The sequence below is a fragment of the Anser brachyrhynchus genome (genome assembly GCF_964034855.1).
Source record: "Anser brachyrhynchus genome assembly, chromosome: 8".
NCBI lineage: Eukaryota > Metazoa > Chordata > Aves > Anseriformes > Anatidae > Anser > Anser brachyrhynchus.
The window spans coordinates 19228182-19248463 of NC_137702.1; the positions used below are offsets into that span (position 1 = coordinate 19228182).

Consider the following 20282-nt stretch of genomic DNA (forward strand, 5'->3'; position numbering starts at 1 on the left):
ATCTTGGCTGGGTTTGGTGTCTGGGAGGCAGCCAGTAGGAGAGCCAGTCTCCTGAGTGAGGAGGGATCCTCAGCCCTCCCTGCTAGCCCTGCCTGCACAAACTGCTGTGCCACACTACGACTGACACACCACACCCTGGTCGCCTGCCCTGGTCGCAGTGCTCCTGCTCACTCATGCCTAGGGGCTGCCTTTGTACAGCTGGGGGGGTTGCTCCAAAGCCTTCTCAGCCTCCCTCATGAGGGCTGCAAGGTCCTGGTAGCTCCCTCAGCTGCCTCGAGTGGCCTTGATGCAGAAAAGCACCTGTCCACCGCAATCCTCCGCTCCGCTGCAGCACGTATCTGTCTCGGAACCAATTCTGAGTACAAGTTCTATTTAATGTTCTCTCTCTCTCTCTCTCTCTCTGTTTTTTGTTTTTGTTTTTTTTTTTTGCTTGTTTGTTTGTTTTTGTTTTTGTTTTTTGTGGGTGTATTTAAAGGAGATTAAGGTTACTCCTTTAACTGCATTAGATGGTTTCGAGAGTCAGGAGAGAGTGTGGACAATGCATACCAGGAGGCTTTGTCATCCTTGTCTCCCTTTCTCTCTTCCTAGGTGTTTAGATATCCGTGTCCAAGCTCAGCTGTATCTTGGATTTGGCTTGTATGACCTCATGGAGACATGCTGGGGATCATAGTCCTTTTCACCGGGAGCTGCAATTAATCTAGGCAACCTGATCTAGTGGGTGGCATCCTGCCCATCGTAGGGGGGCTGGAACTAGATGATCTTTAAGGTCCCTTCCAACCCAAGCCATTCTCTATCTTATCACAATAAAGTTTCCTGGTGACCACCACTGACCCTGACTGCCATTGTCAGACTCACTTTACTTACCTTGTTTTTTGCTGTGGGTCCGTGCCTTTACAGCTCCTGCCTATCCTGTCACTCTCACCTCCCCACTCCCTAGCAGTGACATAGGGTCAATTGGCCTTCTGGTGGCCAATACCTATGAGAAAAGCTGTCATCACAAAGAAGGATGAGTGGGGAATCACTAAATCTGAACAGAATCTTTTAATTGCTTTTAGAAATGTTTGGGTTTTTTTATTTTGTTTTTGTTTTTGTTTTTTTTTACTTAACTGATCACTTTCTGCCGTAACCGTGAACATGTCAGTCTTGTATTTTTCTCTTAAAACATATTAAGTGTAGAAAGGATAAAGAATAATGTATTCTTTCCTGGGTCAACTCTTATAAATAATCTTAAAAATAATAAGAAATAGCTATTGCGTTTCTCAACCTATTATATGATGTTGAATGAAGAAGTAAGAGTTTTAAAATCAAATATTTAAGAAAATGAGAATTGTTATGGTACTTAAGGATGAGTAACAGGTGGCAAAATCTTATTAGAAAAACCTGTTCAATATATCTGTATTCTGCTGATCTTGTTCATTCAGACTGACTAAAAAAGCATGGTAATACACAGAAGATATCAAGGAGGAAATTTATTCAAGTATAAATTTTCAATAACATCTTTGGGTTTACAAGACACTCTTGTTTCCAAAAATACTTTCCAAAAAGTATTGTTAGTATTTAAATTGAAGTTATGATCCAATATGCTTCTTCCCTCGGTAATATTCTGATCCTCTTGTACTGGAATAATGTAGATATGCAACAAAACACATTAAATCAGTTGAATGTCTTTTCTTAACGATACTGACTGAATATATTTCCATCTTAGATTTTTATAGAACAATCAAATAATGATTCGATGAAGCTTGATGAGTGCTGATATTTCCTGTCTGAAAGACACAGATGTTATACTTTGATAGAGTTCACAGGTGATGGAGTAATGAATAAGCAATCATTCTTACTCTAAAATTTAATTTGGAAGAAACTTTTTTGTTGTTGTTTTCTTCCTTTATTTATTTTTTTTCCTGAGCTGAATGTGTAGATTAATTGAGGAAATATCAATTCTTTATTTTGGGTCAATATGTTAAAAAATTGTGTTCTGTTTTTCTGCGTCCACTTCTTGCACTGATAGTGACATTGAGCTGGTAGATAAGGACAGGAAGCAGAATGAAGCCCTTATAATCCAAGAGGAAAGGCTTAGTGACCTATTACACCACTTAGATATACACAAGTCTATGCAGCCAGATGGGATCCATCTAAGGGTAAAGAGAGGTGGGAATCAGGCTGTTCTCCCAAACACCATGGGAATAGGCTGCTGAGGGAAGTAGTTGAGTCTCCATCCCTGGAGGTCTTCTAGAACTATGTTGAATTAGAACTTAGTAGAATGGTTTAGTAGTGGACTTGTCAGTACTAGGTTAAAGATTAGACTAGATGATCATGGAGGTCTTTTCCAATCTGAAAGATTCTATGGTTCTATGAGTGGTATGGTAAATTAAGAAAAAAATAAATATAGATAGATAGATGAATAAATGTAAGGTTCCCTTGGACTTCCATGGATGATTTTATTAAAGGGAAAAGAAAGAGGGAAAGATTAAAAAAAAAAAAAAAAAGACCATGTGGAAGCACAGAGATAGAAGAGCACACAAGGCAGCATCTTCTTGGATATTTAATGTTTTCAGGGTGCCTTCAATGATCTCAAATATGTTAAAATAATGTTCAATTTGGACATACCATTTTTACATAGAAGCTCGTTGTGCCACCCCATCAGGAGGAGGAGTTCCTGCTAGCACTGGTTTTATTACCTTAAAGGTCCCCTCAACACAATGGGCTATGTATCTAAGCTTATCACAAATAAGCCCTTCTCCCAAGTAGAATAACTTTTTTTTTTTTTTTTGCATCTTTGAAGCTGCGGGAATAAAACCCAATTGGAGGAATAGAGCCCTCCAGACCTCTGTGCCAAAGGTATAGTGACATTCCAGAGTGTGTAAACCCCCATTTGATTTGCACCAGATCATGGGGATGGATAGGACCTAAGGCTTGGTAGGTGTTCGCCTCAAATATCAGAAGCTCCAATGCTTCATCACGAAGAGAGGTCCATTTCCATGCCACCTCCTTTTGCAGCAAGTTGTACAACGGTCTTGCAATTATAGAAAAGTCTGGAATATGTTTTCTCCAGAATACTAATAGCCTGAGGGCATGTTGTAACTCCTTTTTATTTTCTGGAATCTTTACCCAATCTAACGCAGAAAGGGATACATACTATTCCCCCTTCCACCATATTCCTAGAAATTTTACCTCACTAGCAGCAGTTTGCATCTTTTCTATGGGTATCTGAATCCCTAAAGACTCTAAGTGCTGTATGGTATTCTGCTGTATCACCTATTGTACTGGAACAATTTTGTCTCCTCCCATCAAGACATCGTCAATATATTGATAGACTTTGATATATTTATATACTTTTGATATATTTGATATATTGATATATTGATATATATATTGATATTGATGATTGATATATATATTGATATATTGATATATATTTGATATATTGATAGACTTTGAGAGACTCCCTGTTCTGGGGGAATTTTAGCTAGTTCTTGTACCAAAGTGTAACCTCCCCCCCCCCACTTAAATGGGATGAAGGAGGGAGTTTTCCAATGGCTCAGGTTTCTTGACTAGTTCTGTTGAGACAAAGCATAAATGCCGTCTTCCACAATCTCTTGGCTGATGCAGTCCAGGATATGACTGGCCTTCTGGGCTGCAAGCACACATTGCCAGCTCATTTTCAGTTTTATATCATGAATATTGTATAAGACTATTTTTTCATGACATGGAGACTTTTTACTTTTGTTGGTGGTAGTGAGACATCCAAGTTTCTGCATGTCATGAGGTTGTTTTGCCTTAAAGAAATATGGTGGTTGCCATATTTACCATGTAATCTCTAGTAGTCCAGTTTAGTCTAACATCAGAGGTTAAAGCGCAAGTTTTCAACTGTGGTTGCATTCAGAGGTAGAAAATTACACAGAGGACATAAATATTCTTCTAATACATCAGAGTTCTTGCAATATCCATGCCCCATATTTAACTACGGTATATTTGAAACCCATCTTCAGATTGTCAGCAGCTTTTCAGAGAATGATGATGAGTTAACAGCTCTCATGCAGTGATTTACTGACATACAGTTATCCCACTTAAAGCCTTTTCTGTTTTGAGAAAGTACATTTTCAGGTATTTTATTTCCCATTTTATTGTAGAAGGAAATTTAATTAATGCAGTAGGTATTTCTCTCTTCTAAGATTTATTTATTTGTTTATTTAAAATTTATTTCTGTGAGCCACAATATGGAAAGATGTGGGTTACCAAAATCTTCATTTCATTTCATTTGTCATGAATTACTTTCAGTAACATATGTTACCCTCATTATAGTGTTCATATAGTATTCTCAATATTAAGGTAAAACTAGGTATGTCATATTTACCTTTATTTTAATAATGCCTTTGTTGATTGTATCTTATTCTGGGTTCCCAAGAATGTTACACTGAGTGTGGAATATAATGTCAATAAAATGAAACTTCTATAAGATGTTAAGAACAACACATCTCTACAGTTTAATAGTGCACCTGTGGAATTGCTTCTGGCATTGCTGAATAACTAAGTACTAATATTCTCTATTTAAGTTCTTGTAAAGAAAATGATTGTGTTCATTTATAGAGATCACAGTGCTCTATCTCCTGTGGAAAAAGGATGGGAGAAAAAGTCTTAGCTTATTTTAGTATGCTACTAGTATTTCTGAAAATAAAAAGAGTACAGACCTCATATAAACTTTATGTCATTGTTAAATACATTAAGTAGAATCATTTTCTTAACAAATACTGCTAATGTATTGACTCACTGAAACAAAATTCAAAAAAAAATATTACATAGGACATTTAAAACATTTAAATATTGGTTGTCTTCCATTTTGGTCATAAGTGTATGTTAAGAAAAGTATATATTGATATCTCAGCTCAGGGAAGCCATAAAACACTTTCTGTAATCAAGTTATGTACAAAGTTGATCCTTAGATCATATGTAATTCAAAAGGATTAAAAAATGCAAAAGTTAAGCACGTTTAACTTATGGATAGACGTTACGTCTTTTCTAAAAAAGCACACATTCTTGACTCAAAGATTGAAGTTAAATGCATGTAAATGAAGAAAACTCTTATTCTTTGTAATGGCAGCAAAATGAAACTTACAATCATATAAGCATTAATTAATGTTGATGACATTTCTATTCGTTTTGTTTCAGTCACTAGTTCACTAGTTACAGTCACTAAGCAAGAATACAGGTTTGAATTAAACACATTATTTTAAATACTTATTTAAAAATTAATTTTAATAGTTGAAAAACATGCCAATTATGTAATTTAGGTAAAATTTTGTTTAGATAAAACAACTTTTCAGACTACCTTTTTCTCCTCATTATTTCAAATATTTTGCTCAATATGAATAACAAATGACATACAGATACAGCATTGCTGGAATATCTCCAGCTTAATTTAGAAAATCATAATTCTTGTCTTTAGGTGTGAAAAATGGCCTTTGCTTGTAGTTGTATACCATCATAAGGAATACCAAGAAAGAAGTCAAACTTTGCTGTAGTGCTTTGTTGCTGCAATCTTGCGTTGAAGGTTTTGACCTACATAGAAGAATGAATTTACCTTATCACGTGAATTGTCCTCTGGCCAATATTGTTCAAAAAGAAGGTTGCAACCACGCTCTCACTTCTCATTTGTTGTAGTCCAGTAAATATATTTTTTGCTATATTTAGTAAAATTCTATAGGCTCTGTTTTGACCCAGTAATGCAAGACTTTAGCACTTAGCTGTGCTTGCCTTAAACTTGTGACAATGTGCAGCTTGAATAGAAAAATTAGAAACATTTGGACACATACCTATAATTTAGTGGACACAGTGGTTCTGCAAAGAGTGTAGAGAAGTGGTAGTGGTCTGGCTCTCAGCATCAGAAACACAAACCTCTTCTCTTATTAATCTACTGTAAAATTACTTTCTATCACTTGATAGTAAACAGTGCTGACAGTAGAAAAGAGGTTAGATACACATTTTAAGAAAATGTAAATGTAAATGGACCCAATGGGAATAATGACAGGAGTCTATTCATTCAGTTTATTAGGAAATAAAAAGAAAATTGAAAAGTGTTCTGAGCAGTAAAGTGTGCCTGTTGGTAAGTATAACACTATGTATCTTATATCTTATACAGGACCTTTATAAGATCAATATTGACACTGTGAACATGACACTGGGGATCACTACACATCTTTCTCTTTCCTGAATTTCAGGATTGAGTATCAGCTGATCATTCCACCATCTATTTCCTAAAACCACAGGGTTTCATAAAAACTAAATTAAATTCAGATCAAATACTTAGATCTCAGTCAGATTAAATAAGTGTTTTTCCAAGTAAAATGCCATACAATAGTTCAAGCAGTTGAGCAATTTCTATCAGTGCATATGAAAGACTTCTGAAGAAGTAAAATAAACTATTAAAATAAGCATCTCCTCTGAATGACTTAAATCACTTTCTAGAGAAGAACAGTGAATTCTGGAGAACTCATTTGGAGAAACATTGGAAATTCACACAGAACCACTAATTAAAAAATTATTCAAAATCTGATTTAGGTTTTTAGTTGTCATCAACCACCTATACTTTCTAATTTGCTAATATCTGAGTGACAACTTCTAAATGAGGACAAGTATCTCAAAATCATTTTGACAGACAGCCAACATATTCCTCAGATGTGCTCTTGTGGATTTCTGGGAAATGCTGTAGGTATTGAATTCTATACAGCTGAAGTGTGTAAAGCAAACATCTAGGATAAGTCTACAAACAAATTATATTTTTCCACCTTGATGCAGTATGACATAAATCAAAAGCTTTAGATCCTACTGAAACAGCAATTTTCTTAACCTTGCTAAATTCCTGACATAGAAATATGAAGTCTTAACAATGTGTCCCTCAAAATGAGTCTCAGGGCTAAACATAATACCAAAATTATTTAGTGAGAAGACAATTTTATATTCCCAAAAAATGGTACCATAAATGAGGAACTGCTATTTAGCAGGCGATGGGCCAAAGAAAATCAATTCTGTTTTAAACACCAAATGTTAGCAGACACTCAACGCTGAACATCTAATATATTTTCAGACTAGAGACAGATTTATCGAAGTCATCATGAACTGTTTGATATACCTATTATATTTGGGTGTCATCAGCATAAAGATAGCAATTAAGATCTTGCTTATAGAATAAATGTTCTTACAGGGAGTACATACTGTGCAATCTAAATAAGATGATAGTCTTCTTATTTAAAGTGTGGTGTTTCCAGCCTCAGTATCACTAAAGAAGCTTAAAACTTGTAACTGAGAACTTTAAGAAACACAGAAAAACAACTGAAAAAAAAATTAATCATCGTTTCTCTCTCATTCTCTTTTGATTTTCTTCCTCAGCCAATTAAAATAAGTAATGTGGAAAAAACTATTAATATTAGCTCTTACTATGTCTCTAGATCCAAAAATACCCAGGGTGTATTATGCCAGAGTTTTGATTTTTCTATTATTATTATTAAATATTATTTATTTATTTAACTATATGACAAAATTAGGTAGTTGTATGCACAAGAAAGAAAGAAACCCCTCTCTCTATTCATGTTGTATTTGTCAAAATTCCTAATGAGAGTAAGAGCATGGAGAGAGTGAAGCTTTTGAGAAGGAATTTGCAGTATTAGGATTTATAAACTTCTTGTTCTGCAGCTCTGCTTAGTTGTTACACTCTAATTAATTATGGACTTGGGAAAAGGATGATTAAGCAGACAGCTTTCCTCTCCTTCCTCCTCCTCCCCCTCCACCCTAAGAAAATTCTGTTTAAATGTTTCTTTAAATTTATCTTTCATTGACCTCTTGAAAGTTGTGTTTTTAGACTTACCTACACATCATTGTTGGTTATTTCAGTAAATTGTTCATGTTTCCCTAACTTTTAAAATAGAAAAAAATAATAAAATAAATAAAATAAAATGACAAAATAAAATAAAATAAAATAAAATAAAATAAAATAAAATAAAATAAAATAAAATAAAATAAAATAAAATAAAATAAAATCAGAGGAACAGATTCATTTATACTACTCTTTTTTATGTTACAGACGGTTTTTTAGTTTGCTGGAATTTGCATTCTTTAATTAATTGCACTGGGAACTGCATGCAGAAGAGAACAGATTTGGGAAAAAGCTCATAAACAAGCAAGTAAAGCAAAAGATTCAACTTGAAATATATTATCAAACTTCTGAGTTCTGTAAGAAGTATAATGGTATTTATTGCATTAATGTTTCTGTCTAAATTTAAAATAATTATATGAATAAAAATGTGCTCTGACAGCTTTTTTTTTTTTTTAATCCTTTTAAAAAGGTAATATATCTTTAAGTTTTATTTAAGCTTTCACTACAGCTGAGAAGAAATGTTCTTCCTGAATGCTCAAAAATAATTCTAGTGGGAATTCGGGAATTTTTCTCCCAAAAATGGAGATTTATGAACAGAAGTACATAAGGAAATAAAGTAGTCTGAATGAAGAAATGTTTATATAAATAAAAATACATACAAAACTACTGATATGTTTGATGATAAAAATCAGTTTCTACTAAAGCGCAAGAAACATTTTCTTGGGCTTCAGCATTGACAGGAAATAGTATAATTTTTAAATGAAATCTAAATCAGTTCTTGTTCTGTAATTGTGAAAGACCTGCTCAATATAGGTTATAAACACCTTACAGATTTTTTGAAATAATAAGTTTTAACCATAGAGTCTATCAAAAATATGGTTGATAACCAAGCTGAGAAACTGAACTTCAGGTCACATGGATCATAAAACATTCTTGTATCACAGTGAATTCACATAATTGCTGACGCAACTTTTTACTTATTTGATATTATAAAAGTGGTAGATAATTTTTAGGTGTAACTACAGATTATCTAATGATTTTGCCAAATAATATTTACACATCTTGTCTGAGTCTGAGAGATGGAAATATTCTTATGTTTTTACTGCATTCATTGCCATTTCAACTTGGGGTAAAAATGACATGAATTATGGAAATTTCTTACTACAGAGTGTTAGTTTTATTGTCTAATAATATCCACACAAGAGTTGATGTATATTTTCAAGTATGTGATTATGCTATCAGAATATGCTATCAGAATTTATGTGCCACTTTTTACATTTGATTCTAATTTAAGATACAATTTAAGTAGAAGTAAAGTAAGTCAGATTTCTCCTGCAAGGAAATAATTATATTACTTGTAGTACAAGGAATCCTCCTGTTTTACATAGAAGCACAGTTCTTTGATTGTACTACTAAATATTCCTCATAATAGCTCAAAATGGTCATTAAATCATTAACATTTACATAGTAAAAAGATTAAGCAATCTTCACCTTGATATTTTTGATTACATTATTTTCAATATTTCATAAATTTTATAACACTTAAGATAACAGTCTGTGTTAGGCTCAAAGCTATCTTGGCATTATATCATTTTGACAGATAATCAATATAATTGATAATCTGTTTTCTGTTGCTCCATTGTAACTATCAAGTGGACCTTAACATATCTGAGGAAAACTGATAGCATTTTTATATTTTGAATTGTATTAACTGTGTCACTACTGCACAGCAGTCTTGCTCTTATAAAAGCCATAAATCATAAAAATTATCATTTTTCACTCCAGTTTTCAAGTGTAATGACAGTAGTAATGTACAGAGTAATGACAGCTCCAGCAGAGCATCAAGAGATAGAAAATTAATCCCCCCTTCCTCTTTTTTTTTCTTTTTTTCCCCTGCAGATAAAAAATATACATATTCAGCTTAGTTGAGCAGTGTTCTAATTGCATATCCATTTCCATTAAACAAGATTACCTTCTGATGCAGTTTTGTTTGTCCCTTTAAATTCTAAAATACTGTGGACAAGAAATTAAGTCCGCCAATTATCCTATCACTACTTGCTGATATGCCCCACAATTGGTATCTGAGCACAATACAAATGGCATTTCCTCATTCAAAATCTACCTCCCCCAAAAAAATATTTAAACCAAGTCTCTCAAAAATACACTGGAGAGTACTCTTATTTGAATAACACAAACAGAGGTAGTCCCTTTACTGTTCATATTGCAAGTGAGCACTTAGACTTCTTGCTCAGGTGCTGGTGGATCTGGGGTGTTTTCACTGCCAGATGAGTTTCAAGCTTGTGGTTGCCACAGGAGTCATTATGTATATGGGAAGTAGCTCTTCCTGTTCTCCTGGAGATGTGCTTTATCATATTTTACAAAATAAATAAATAAATAAATAAAATAGTTTCACGGTTATAAAAATTGAAAATGGAGACAAGGTGAGGTGAAAAACAAGACTGAGTGAGAAGGAGATTTGTTTTGTTTTGGAAGAGTAAATCCTGAGATTTAGTTTTTGCCCAAAGTGCTTTATATACGACATAATAGTTATGATTTACTTGTTTTCTTAGTATGTGTCTAACCTGCACAGAACACAGTGGTATAGACATCTCTATCTCTTACAGTTCTAGCCAGCATGTCTGACTACAGTTTTAAAGATTAGGAGTTCAGATTTATGTCGTGCGTATATATACACATGAAATATAATTTTTGGATATAGGGGTTTCTAGTTCTTATCAAACTCTACTTCAGGTGCTTAAGTCTTTTGCAGAGATTTTGAAAATTTCCTCCTGTCACCTACCACATCATCATATACATAAATATCTGCAATATTCAAGGTCTCAGATGGCCGAGCTATGCCTAATAATAAAATATTTTTTTTTTTTTTTAAGTGAATCATAGAATATCCCAAGTTGGAAGGGACTCACAAAGATCATTGAGTCCAACTCCTGGCTCCACACAGGTCTACCTCTACCCAGAAATTCATACCATATGATTGAGAGCATAGTCCAAACGCTTTTTAAGGTTGGCAAGGCTTGGTGCTGTGACTATATTCCTGGGGAGCCTGTTCCAGTGCGCAACAGCCCTCTCGGTGAAGAACCTTTTCCTGATATCCAGCCTGAACCTCCTCTGTCGCAGCTTGACTCCATTCCCTCAGGTCCTATCACTGGTCACTAAAGAGAAGAGATCAGCACCTGCCCCTCCACTCCCCCTCATGAGGAAGCTGTAGGCCGTGATGAGGCCTCCTGTTTTTCAGGCTGAACAGCCAAGTGACCTCAGCCACTCCTTGTATGTCTTCCCCTCTAGGCCCTTCACCATCTTTGTAGCCCTTCTCTGGATGTTCTCCAATAGTTTCACATCCTTTTTGTACTGTGGTGCCCAGAACTGCTCAGACTTTTGGTGAGCTCTCAGTAAAGCCAAATTTTCCTGGCTACTACATATCCTTAAAAAAGTTTTTCTACAGTTTATTTAAGAATTTTCTGCAGCAGCCACTTTTTCTATTTTTTTTTTTTCAGATCTGAATTTATCAGTAACGAAATTCTTTTGCTTCAAATAAAATGTCCTGCAAAGCTTATATCTGTTTTTCCTGAGGACTTTAATAATCTGACTGATTATGCCATTTCAGTGTTTATCTGGGCCAGTTATAAATGACAAATCCTGTCTTCTGAGTAAACAGTGTTGCTAGATGCCATTTTCCTTCAAAACTGATAGGATGGGTTTATTGAAGTAATCTCTAGGGTTCTTGCTAGATTTACATTTCATTTCACAAGTAGATTCAATATCTTCTAAAACTCTTGCAATGTAAGCCTTGTATTTTTAAAGTGTTATTTTGTGTTTTAAAAGTGGTAGAACGTATACATTTAATCTAATGAGAGAAATCACCAGCTTGTAGAGAGCAATGATATTTCCCAGAAACTTGCCCGTGAAGACCAACCACGTTTATTTGACAAAGAGCACACTGAATATTTAAAGGGATTTTTGTTTAAGTGAGAGTAGGGCCATCGTAATGTCATGGTTTTGACTTGGACAGAGATAATTTTCTTTGTAGGTGTTCACACAATGTGGTGTTTGTATCTTTGATGAAAATAGTGGTGATATCTTACTGATGTTTTAGTGGTTGCAGAGCAGTGCTTACACTAAGCTAAAGACTTTTCAGCTTCTTGTGCTGCCCTGCTGGTGAGTGCACCAGGAGCTGTGAGGGGACAGAACCAGGAGAGCTGACACAGACTGGCCAAAAAGATAACCCATACCATGTGGCGTCATGCCTAGCAATAAAAGATGGGGTAAAGAAGGAGGAAGGGGAGGACATTTGAAATGATGGCATTTGTCTCCACAAGAAACTGTTAGGCGTGATGAGCCCTGTGTTCCTGGAAGTGGCTGAAGACCTGCCCACCAATGGGAAGAAGCAAATGAATTCATTGCTTTGTCTTGCTTGTACATGTGGCTTTTGCTTTACCTAGTAACCTGTCTTTATCTCAATCCATGAGTTCTTGCACTTCTACCTTTCTAATTCTCTCCCCCATCCCACCACAACACATGCAAAGTCTAATAAAATTTGATAGCTTTAGGCCAAAGGGAAAAAAAAAAATAAAAAGGCTAAAAGAAAGATCTACATGTGATAAATATCTAGCCCTTTTTTTTTTTTTTTTTTTTTTTTTTTAACTAGTAGTTGACAGTATGGGCAAAAATAGACAACTCAGAATTTTGGCTTTCTGTGCATGGTAACAAACAAGATATAAAAAATATATACTTTTTTTTAATGAGAAAATAATGGGAAGAATTGGTAAATGGAATGTTGGGAAATCCTCTTGGGTAAAGAATGTACATAATACTGAAATACCTGTGCCTGCTAATCAGGGGTGGAAGCCTAAAGTCAATATAACCAAAGAAGAGTATAAAATCAGGAAAGCCAGGACATATGTGGAAAGAATAACACTGCTTATCTGCTTATTTGAGAAGATGAAGGGGGAAAAAAGAAATAAGATAAATTGAATCATGTGAAGTAACTCTCTTTTAAACAGCCTTGCATCTGTCCAGTACAGCTGGAACAGAACAATAAGTATATTGTTGTGCCCATACCATGCACTTGCTTTTCCAGGCAGGTGCACCTGTGGTGCTCTCTCTGATGAAGTGACACCCCTGAGGAGAGCAGACTGTCCTTCTCTTATGATGAGTACACTGTGGGGTTTGTATTTCCAGACTATTTATTGACAAATCTGTGTTGGTTCTAGTCAATGTTGGAACAGGAATTTTCTGTGTGGAGACATCCAAAGAGATCTTTTAATAACATGTAAGGACATGCTCTTTAGAAATCACAACTGCAGCAAATCTGAATCCAGCACCAGATAGTTATATCATGTAGATATATAATGACAGTGTCATGCATGCAACATGAACAATGTGAGGCATGGCATACTTTCTGCTCCTAGTACCTTAATTGTTCAGATCAAGATCCTAGAATAAGTGTGCAGACTGGTAAACTTTCTGTGGAAGCCAAGATGCTCATCCAGGCATGAGAATAGAGTTTAACAAATCTTCAGTTTGAAATCAAATAGTGTTCGGTCTTAAAAAAGTTAAATAATCAAAGGAAATCACCCGGTGTGTGATTATCTCCCCAGATTATCACCTGTGAACCATGCAGCTGTGCATATCCCTGCAAGCACTTTTGACTATCATCATTTAATGATGATTGATGTCCTTTCCCAGATCAAGATTTCAATTATATTCAGTTTAAATTCCTAGTCTTCAAAAGCAAATGTTTCCCATCATATAAGTGAAGCTTCAGAAGACTTGTTCACCCTCTGAATATTCTATGATTCCATGGCTCTGGTAAGACATTATGGTGGTTTTATTCAACTGGGCAGCTGAATTCCACCACAACTGCTCTCTCACTCCCCATCCTCAAAGGAAAAGTGGGAGAAAGTATTATGAAAAGGGCTCAAGGGTGAGATAAGGACAGGGAGATCACTCAGCAACTATTGTGACGGGCAAAACAGACTCAGCATAGGGAGATTAATAACATTTATTGCCTATTACCAACAAGATAGAACAGTGAGAAACTAAAAGAAAACTAAAAACACTATCCCCCTATCCACCCTCTTCTACATCTTCACCCAGAGCGGTACAGGGGGCTGCAGTCAGTCCACAGTGCTTTGTCTCCACCACTCCTTCACTCTCTGCCCCTGCTCCAGTGTAGTGTCCCTCCCACAGGATGCCATCCTTCCTGAACTGATCCTGTGTGGGCTTCACACAGGCAACAGCTCTTCAAGAACTGCTCCAATATGGGACCATGGGGTCCATCTGTCAGGAACAAACTGTTCCAACCTGGGTCTCCCACGGGCAGCACCTCCCCCCAGACCCTCTGCTCCTGCATGGGCTCCTCTCCATGGGCTGCAGCTTCAGCCCAGGGCCTGCTCCTGTGGGGGCAGCCTCCTCCAGGCTACATCCACCTGCTCCACCGGGGGCTCCTCCATGGGCTGCAGCGTGGAGATCTGCTCCTTGGTGGGACCCATGGGCTGCAGGGGGACAGCCTGCTCCACCAGGGGCCTCTCCACAGGCCGCAGGGGAACTGCTGCTGCGTGCCTGGAGCACCTCCTGCCCTCCTTCTGCACTGACCTTTGTGGTTGCAGGGATGTTTCTTACTCTTCACTCTCCCAGCTGCTTTTGTGCAGCATTTTTATTTTTATTTTTATTTATTTTTATTTTTATTTTTTCCCCCCTTTCTTAACTCTGCTCTAAGAGATGCACAAACAACATCGTTTATTAGCTTGGCCCTGGCCAGTGGCAGGTTCCTTTGGAGCTGGCTGAAAATGGCCTTTATCTAACATGGGGCAGCTGCTGGACTCTTCTCACAGAGGCCACCCCTGCAACCTTCTGCTATCAAAACTTTGCCACATAAACCCAGAGCTGTTTAACCTGCTAATGAGGATTCTTGCAGTACAAAACAAAAGTCTCTGAAAACTGTAAATGAATTGTCTCTTGTAATGTTTTGTTTCATGAACTCCAAATAATGCTTTAACCTTGGATCCCCAAATTTTGAAGATTTTCCTTACCATTAAAAAAAAATCATGTGACTATTTTAAAATAACATTGATAGTTTCCCAGAATAAAGTCATTCTCTTTTTTTTTTTTTTTTTTTAATATATGATGAAAATAGTCAAATACCTATTTCTGCAGCCTGCAACATTTACTGAATCCTAAAGGACATTGGTTTCTGATGTACTAATTGGACTCAAGTATCCGATAAGAATGTAAAGAAAACACAGTGAACATCTGATGTCTAAAAACATAATATACTTCTATGAAATTAGTTAATATTGATCTTTAAAATTGTAAATAAACTTGTATTAGGAATATTATCTTGGGTGTCTTGATGTCTTCCTTGAGGACCAGCATTTCATTAAATGAAGGCCACTTTGGTATACTTACCCATTTATAGAAATATTTTCATTAAGAAATATTTGTATTTGTTGTTTCCAATTATTATTCTCTCTCAAAGATTCTGTAATTGTGCAATTTTTGAAGTTTTTATGTTGCAGTGAAATTATGTTTTGTTTAAAATGTGAGACCTCTGAAATACATGATCTTTTGCAACCTAAATGTTCTGTAAAGAGAGAATTGCTGCTGCGTCTAATGAAATATTACCTGACACACAAATTCCTTCCTGTATTAGTACCGTAAACATTCTATGATCAAATCCTGACCCCACATACACAAATTTTACCCATGAATCTATCCACTGGTTTAATGTTCAACAGAGCTACAAAAAGCAATTGTTGCTAACTTAATTGCTGTCAGAGAAATATAATTAAGTCTTCATTGTCCACTACTTTTTAATAGGTTCAAGGTTTACTGTTAAAAATGAACAAGACAATTTTTTAATTTCAATTTCTAATAATGCGAGTGCGAGAATTTCTTTCAGATGGCTTCCAAATTATGAATTCTGTCCAAAATAAAGTTATAAGGTAAGTGCATACCTTTAATAAGGTAGGTGGATAACTCTCTTTCCTTGTACACATCATTTTTTATAGTACTAAGAGAAGAGCTGACTAGTATAGTTACAGCAGCAGGAAAGCCTTTATTGTACCCTCTTGTCCTGATTTATTTATAACTTACAACCCTGCTTTTATAGCCTTCTTCTCATAGAAAAGAAAATGTCTATCTCATCTGGGACAAGTACAAATAATTCAGCAATGAAGATTTTAAACACATCAGCTGAGAAAAAGTATCATGTCAGAATCTTAAAGTTGAACGGGCTGGTCTGCATAAGACAAGGAGAAGATGTAAAAATTAATTAATTATTTTCCATAAAATTATGGTTTTTTTAAGGGTCATCTAAAGCACTGAATAGTCCCACATGTTCCTGTAGGTATCAATCATTCCAAAAGCATATTAAAATTCAACCTTGATATTCAATTTTATCAAATAGCTTGTATTTGTGACCTGAATTAAAATTTAATTTTTACTTCATTATACACTTAGCCATATATCAAGATTTTGATATAAATTGTTAAAAGCTCAGACAGGCATCTGCTTTAGTTGATGTTACAGTAATTTGCACTGGAAGTTTTGCAATAACAAATATTACTCAGACAACAAGCCAGTGTTGTATATCAACTTGCATTGGTTTGCTAGCAAATGAGATTGCCATGTTATACATTTAACTGTATTTCAGTGACTAATTATTCAAAATTGCATGATTAATATTCTTTGAAAGTAACTTCAGAATAGTACAACTCAAAACCATGAGAATTCAGAACAAACAACTAGAAGTTTGCTATAGTTTTACCTGTTCTAGAGTGTGGCTAAACACATTCATTTTGTTTTACACGTTTTTCCAAATTTCTTGTGGTTTTTGTTTGTTTGTTTTTTAGCTGAAAATGGGAGCCGTCCTGTTTTTCTTTCATATTTTCTATGATTAAAAAGGTAATAGAATAATAGAATAATGTGAACTACTTCCATAAAAGTGTATCTTCAAGTCTGTAAGTAAACTTTGCTTTAAGGGTGTAGATTCACACGCCACCACCACAACGCTTACACCCACTGGTTCCATCTGCAATAGTTTGTACTTTGAACATTACAGATAAAGGGTGTCTCAAATGATTTTTAAACCAATCAAATATGGAAAGCACATAAAAAAGAAATTTTCTAATTTCATATTTTCCTGGTGGCGAACTGAGACAACAAAGAACTTCTTCCCTGTTGAGATCTGACTTTACATTAGCTGCCCTGAAGCAGAATATTGCTTGTTACAATTTCAGCTCACACAGTCCATAAACCTCATTTCACTTATATAATGCTGGCAATAAATCTGCCATGTGAGTATTGTTTCATATGTATTTTAAGTGTGTAAATTAGATTCTTTAATGACTGTATTCAATAGAGATGAATTAATAATTTATATTCATTAACAGCAACCCAGGCTATTGGAGCTAATGCCCAGAGAAATACATTTTGAATAATGTAATGAGAAGGAGTTCTTAGTGCCAACTCTTATTTTTCCTGCTTGTGGTGGTTTTACCGTGCTAGGCAGCTGAACACCACAACCGCTCTCTCACTCCCCCTCCTTAGATGAGGAGGGGAAGAAGTAAAGGAAAGAACAACTCACGGGTTGAGATAAGGATGATTTAATTAAAGGAAAAAAAGAAATAATTATTAAGGAAAGATTATTATTAATTAAACAATTTAACTAAGCAATTTAACTAAACAATTAACAATTTAACTAAAGGAAAAAAAAAGAAAAAGAAAGGGGAAAAGGGAGGGGGAAAGGGAAAACTAAACAAAACAAGTAAAGGCTATGTGGAAGTGCAGAGGAAAGAAATTACTCTCTACTTTCCACAAATGAGCAATGCTTGACCACGTCCTTGAAGCAGGGCCTCAATGCACGTAGCCAGTGTTCGGGAGGAGGACAGACATTTTCACAAGAGCCCGCCCCTCCCCTCTTCTTCCTTTTTCCACCTTTTATTGTTGAGTGTGACATCATATGGTATAGAATATCCCTTTGGTTGGTTTAGGTCAGCTGCCCTGGTGATGTTTCTTTTCTCACATTTTTGCCCACCCCCTAGGAGGGTTAGAGAGAGTCCTGAAGCTGTGCCAGCACTGCTCAGCAGCAGACACAACACTGGTGTGGTACCATTGCTGTTTTAGCTACAAGTGCATAGCACAGCACTGTATGGGCTGCTGCAGGGAAAGTTAATGTCCCAGCCCAACCCAGTACACTGCTGAACGTGCTTTGTCAGAATAAAAGCAAAAACAAACGAACAAACAAAAGAAAAAACAAAACACCAACAAATTATTTTCTGTACTCATTAAAGGTCTTGCAATAAAATATTTTGTTGTAGAAATGTAGTTCTAGAGTCTTAATGTCTGACACCCAGTAAATTGTTACAGCACAGTGGCGAGCTCCCAGCTGTCACTGGTGATATAGTATTTGACAGGTATCATTCTAATCTTGACATAACAAGAAAGAATCAGGAAATGACAAGAAACTATATTCCTCCTCCCCCACACACACACACACTTTTTTTTTCTTAGCAGGGTGGGGGAAGAGGTGAATGAGATTATTTTCATCTTTTTCATTAGAGTGAGCACGCCCAAGACTAGCTTATGTATTGACTTGATTGTCCAGGGATCTAGACATCATTCAGTTTCTCCAGAATTCTGGGTACAGAAAAAATACAAGGTTTGCACAAAAGAGAAATGAAAATTAGACTGTAACTTTCATTACAGTTTTTGGAAAGACAGTATTAGCTTCTATAAATAGAGATGTGTTTAACAGAGAAATTAAACATTATCTCAGGTTTCCAGAGTATGAAAGCTAAAGCACAGAAAGCATCTCATTCAACATTTTGCTGGCCACTAACAGGGCCAGAAATAAAATGAAAATCTTCCCACACTTTAACTCAATTTCCTGAATAATTGTATCTAGCAGATATCTCTTTTCTCTATAAAAATAAAACTTGTAAAACTTATATAGGTTTATATATAAATATATATAAAATGCAATCTTTACATAATGAAATAAAAAAAGAAATTTATGGAAATAATTAAAAATGAACAAAATGAAGTATAAAGTTGACCACTTATTGGGTTTTAGGAAAAGACTAGCAGGTTTATTCTATTACCTACATACAAAGCTAAAGTCACATCAAAAAATTGGAAAAATGTTCTTGATTAGTCATAGATATTCTCCTGGTGCAAAACCCAACAATAGTTAGACTCTAAAGTCTATTTACAGACCTGATTCAAGTATTTTTTTTCATACTTTTAACCAGTAGAGTTGTAAACAGTACCTCTGAAGGATTTTCACACTACAACACGTAAGTTAGCTTCGCAGGCACAAAGCAAATAGAAGCAGCTCTTCAAACTGATTCACTTAGTCAGAGCAGATGGTTATTGCCATTAGCTCATTACAGCTAATTACAGAAATTATAAAAGCTTGTATGCCCTAAATGGAAAATAGTAAGGATAAGCATGTGTGTGTAGGTAACTGTGGATAAGGCAACTTTCACAAATGTAATAATAATATTTAGAAACAGTAGTTTAAAGAAACTTGAAAGTATTGGTTTTTTGTCTTTTTTTTTAATTTATACTTGGTTCTGATGCAAGCATTACAAAAAATGAAAATAAATAAAAATAAAAATAAAAAAGTTAGTGAAATTATGTTAAGGATTCCTTACTTGCACATTTTCAGAGTTAAGTTCCTTAAATTGTATCTCATGCTTTTGGGTTCTGTTTGCCTTATGTATAAGTGGAAACCACATGCACTCTGCTTCTCTGTTCTTATTGACATTTAATGTTTATGTAGTGCATGCATTGAGCTTTCTTAATGTTTTTCCCTTCATTCTACTTGTTCAGCCAATTGATTCTTTAGTGGCTTTTATCTTCTAATTCCAAAACTCTAGCTTGTCTATAAAAACAAAGAATTGGAATGTAGCTGTTTTTTCATGACTGCAATAAATTTGCTGTAAGCAACTAATTTAGTTGGGAAGAAGTAAATGCATCAAAAACACTTAGTAATACCCCCAACTGCTGAAGCATTGTCTGCTGAAATCAGTGGAGAGACTATTATTGACTGGAATAGGCTTTGTAGCAGTCCTTTAGCTTGAAAGAAAGAGGGAAGAAAGGAACTACAGAAGAAAAAAAAAAAGAATAAGTTAAATGATACATTTAAAATTCACTTCCTCTATTGGATTACATGTGAATTCACATCTCCTTTATTTGCTCATGTTTCTAAGCAGCAATATAATTGAATGGAAGTTCCAATCCTCAAGCGTTATGCATATATGAAGCTCAGAAGACTTACTGAAAAATTAAACTATTGCATAAAACATAAAAAGCATTCAAAATAAGTCTTATTTCTTAACCCACATAAAAAGAAAAAAGAAAAAAAGAAAAAAGACAACAATAAAAGCAT

At 35.3% G+C, this 20282-nt stretch overlaps 1 long non-coding RNA gene across 1 annotated transcript in view; it reads right to left on the reverse strand.

Annotated features, from left to right (window-relative positions):
- Window positions 1-15685, reverse strand: part of LOC308199439 — a 96121-nt gene extending 80436 nt beyond the window's left edge. Inside the window, exon 1 of the long non-coding RNA XR_013954652.1 lies at window positions 14317-15685. This is a non-coding gene — a long non-coding RNA (uncharacterized lncRNA). The remainder of the gene's footprint in view (window positions 1-14316) is intronic.
- Window positions 15686-20282: the final 4597 nt, after the last annotated feature.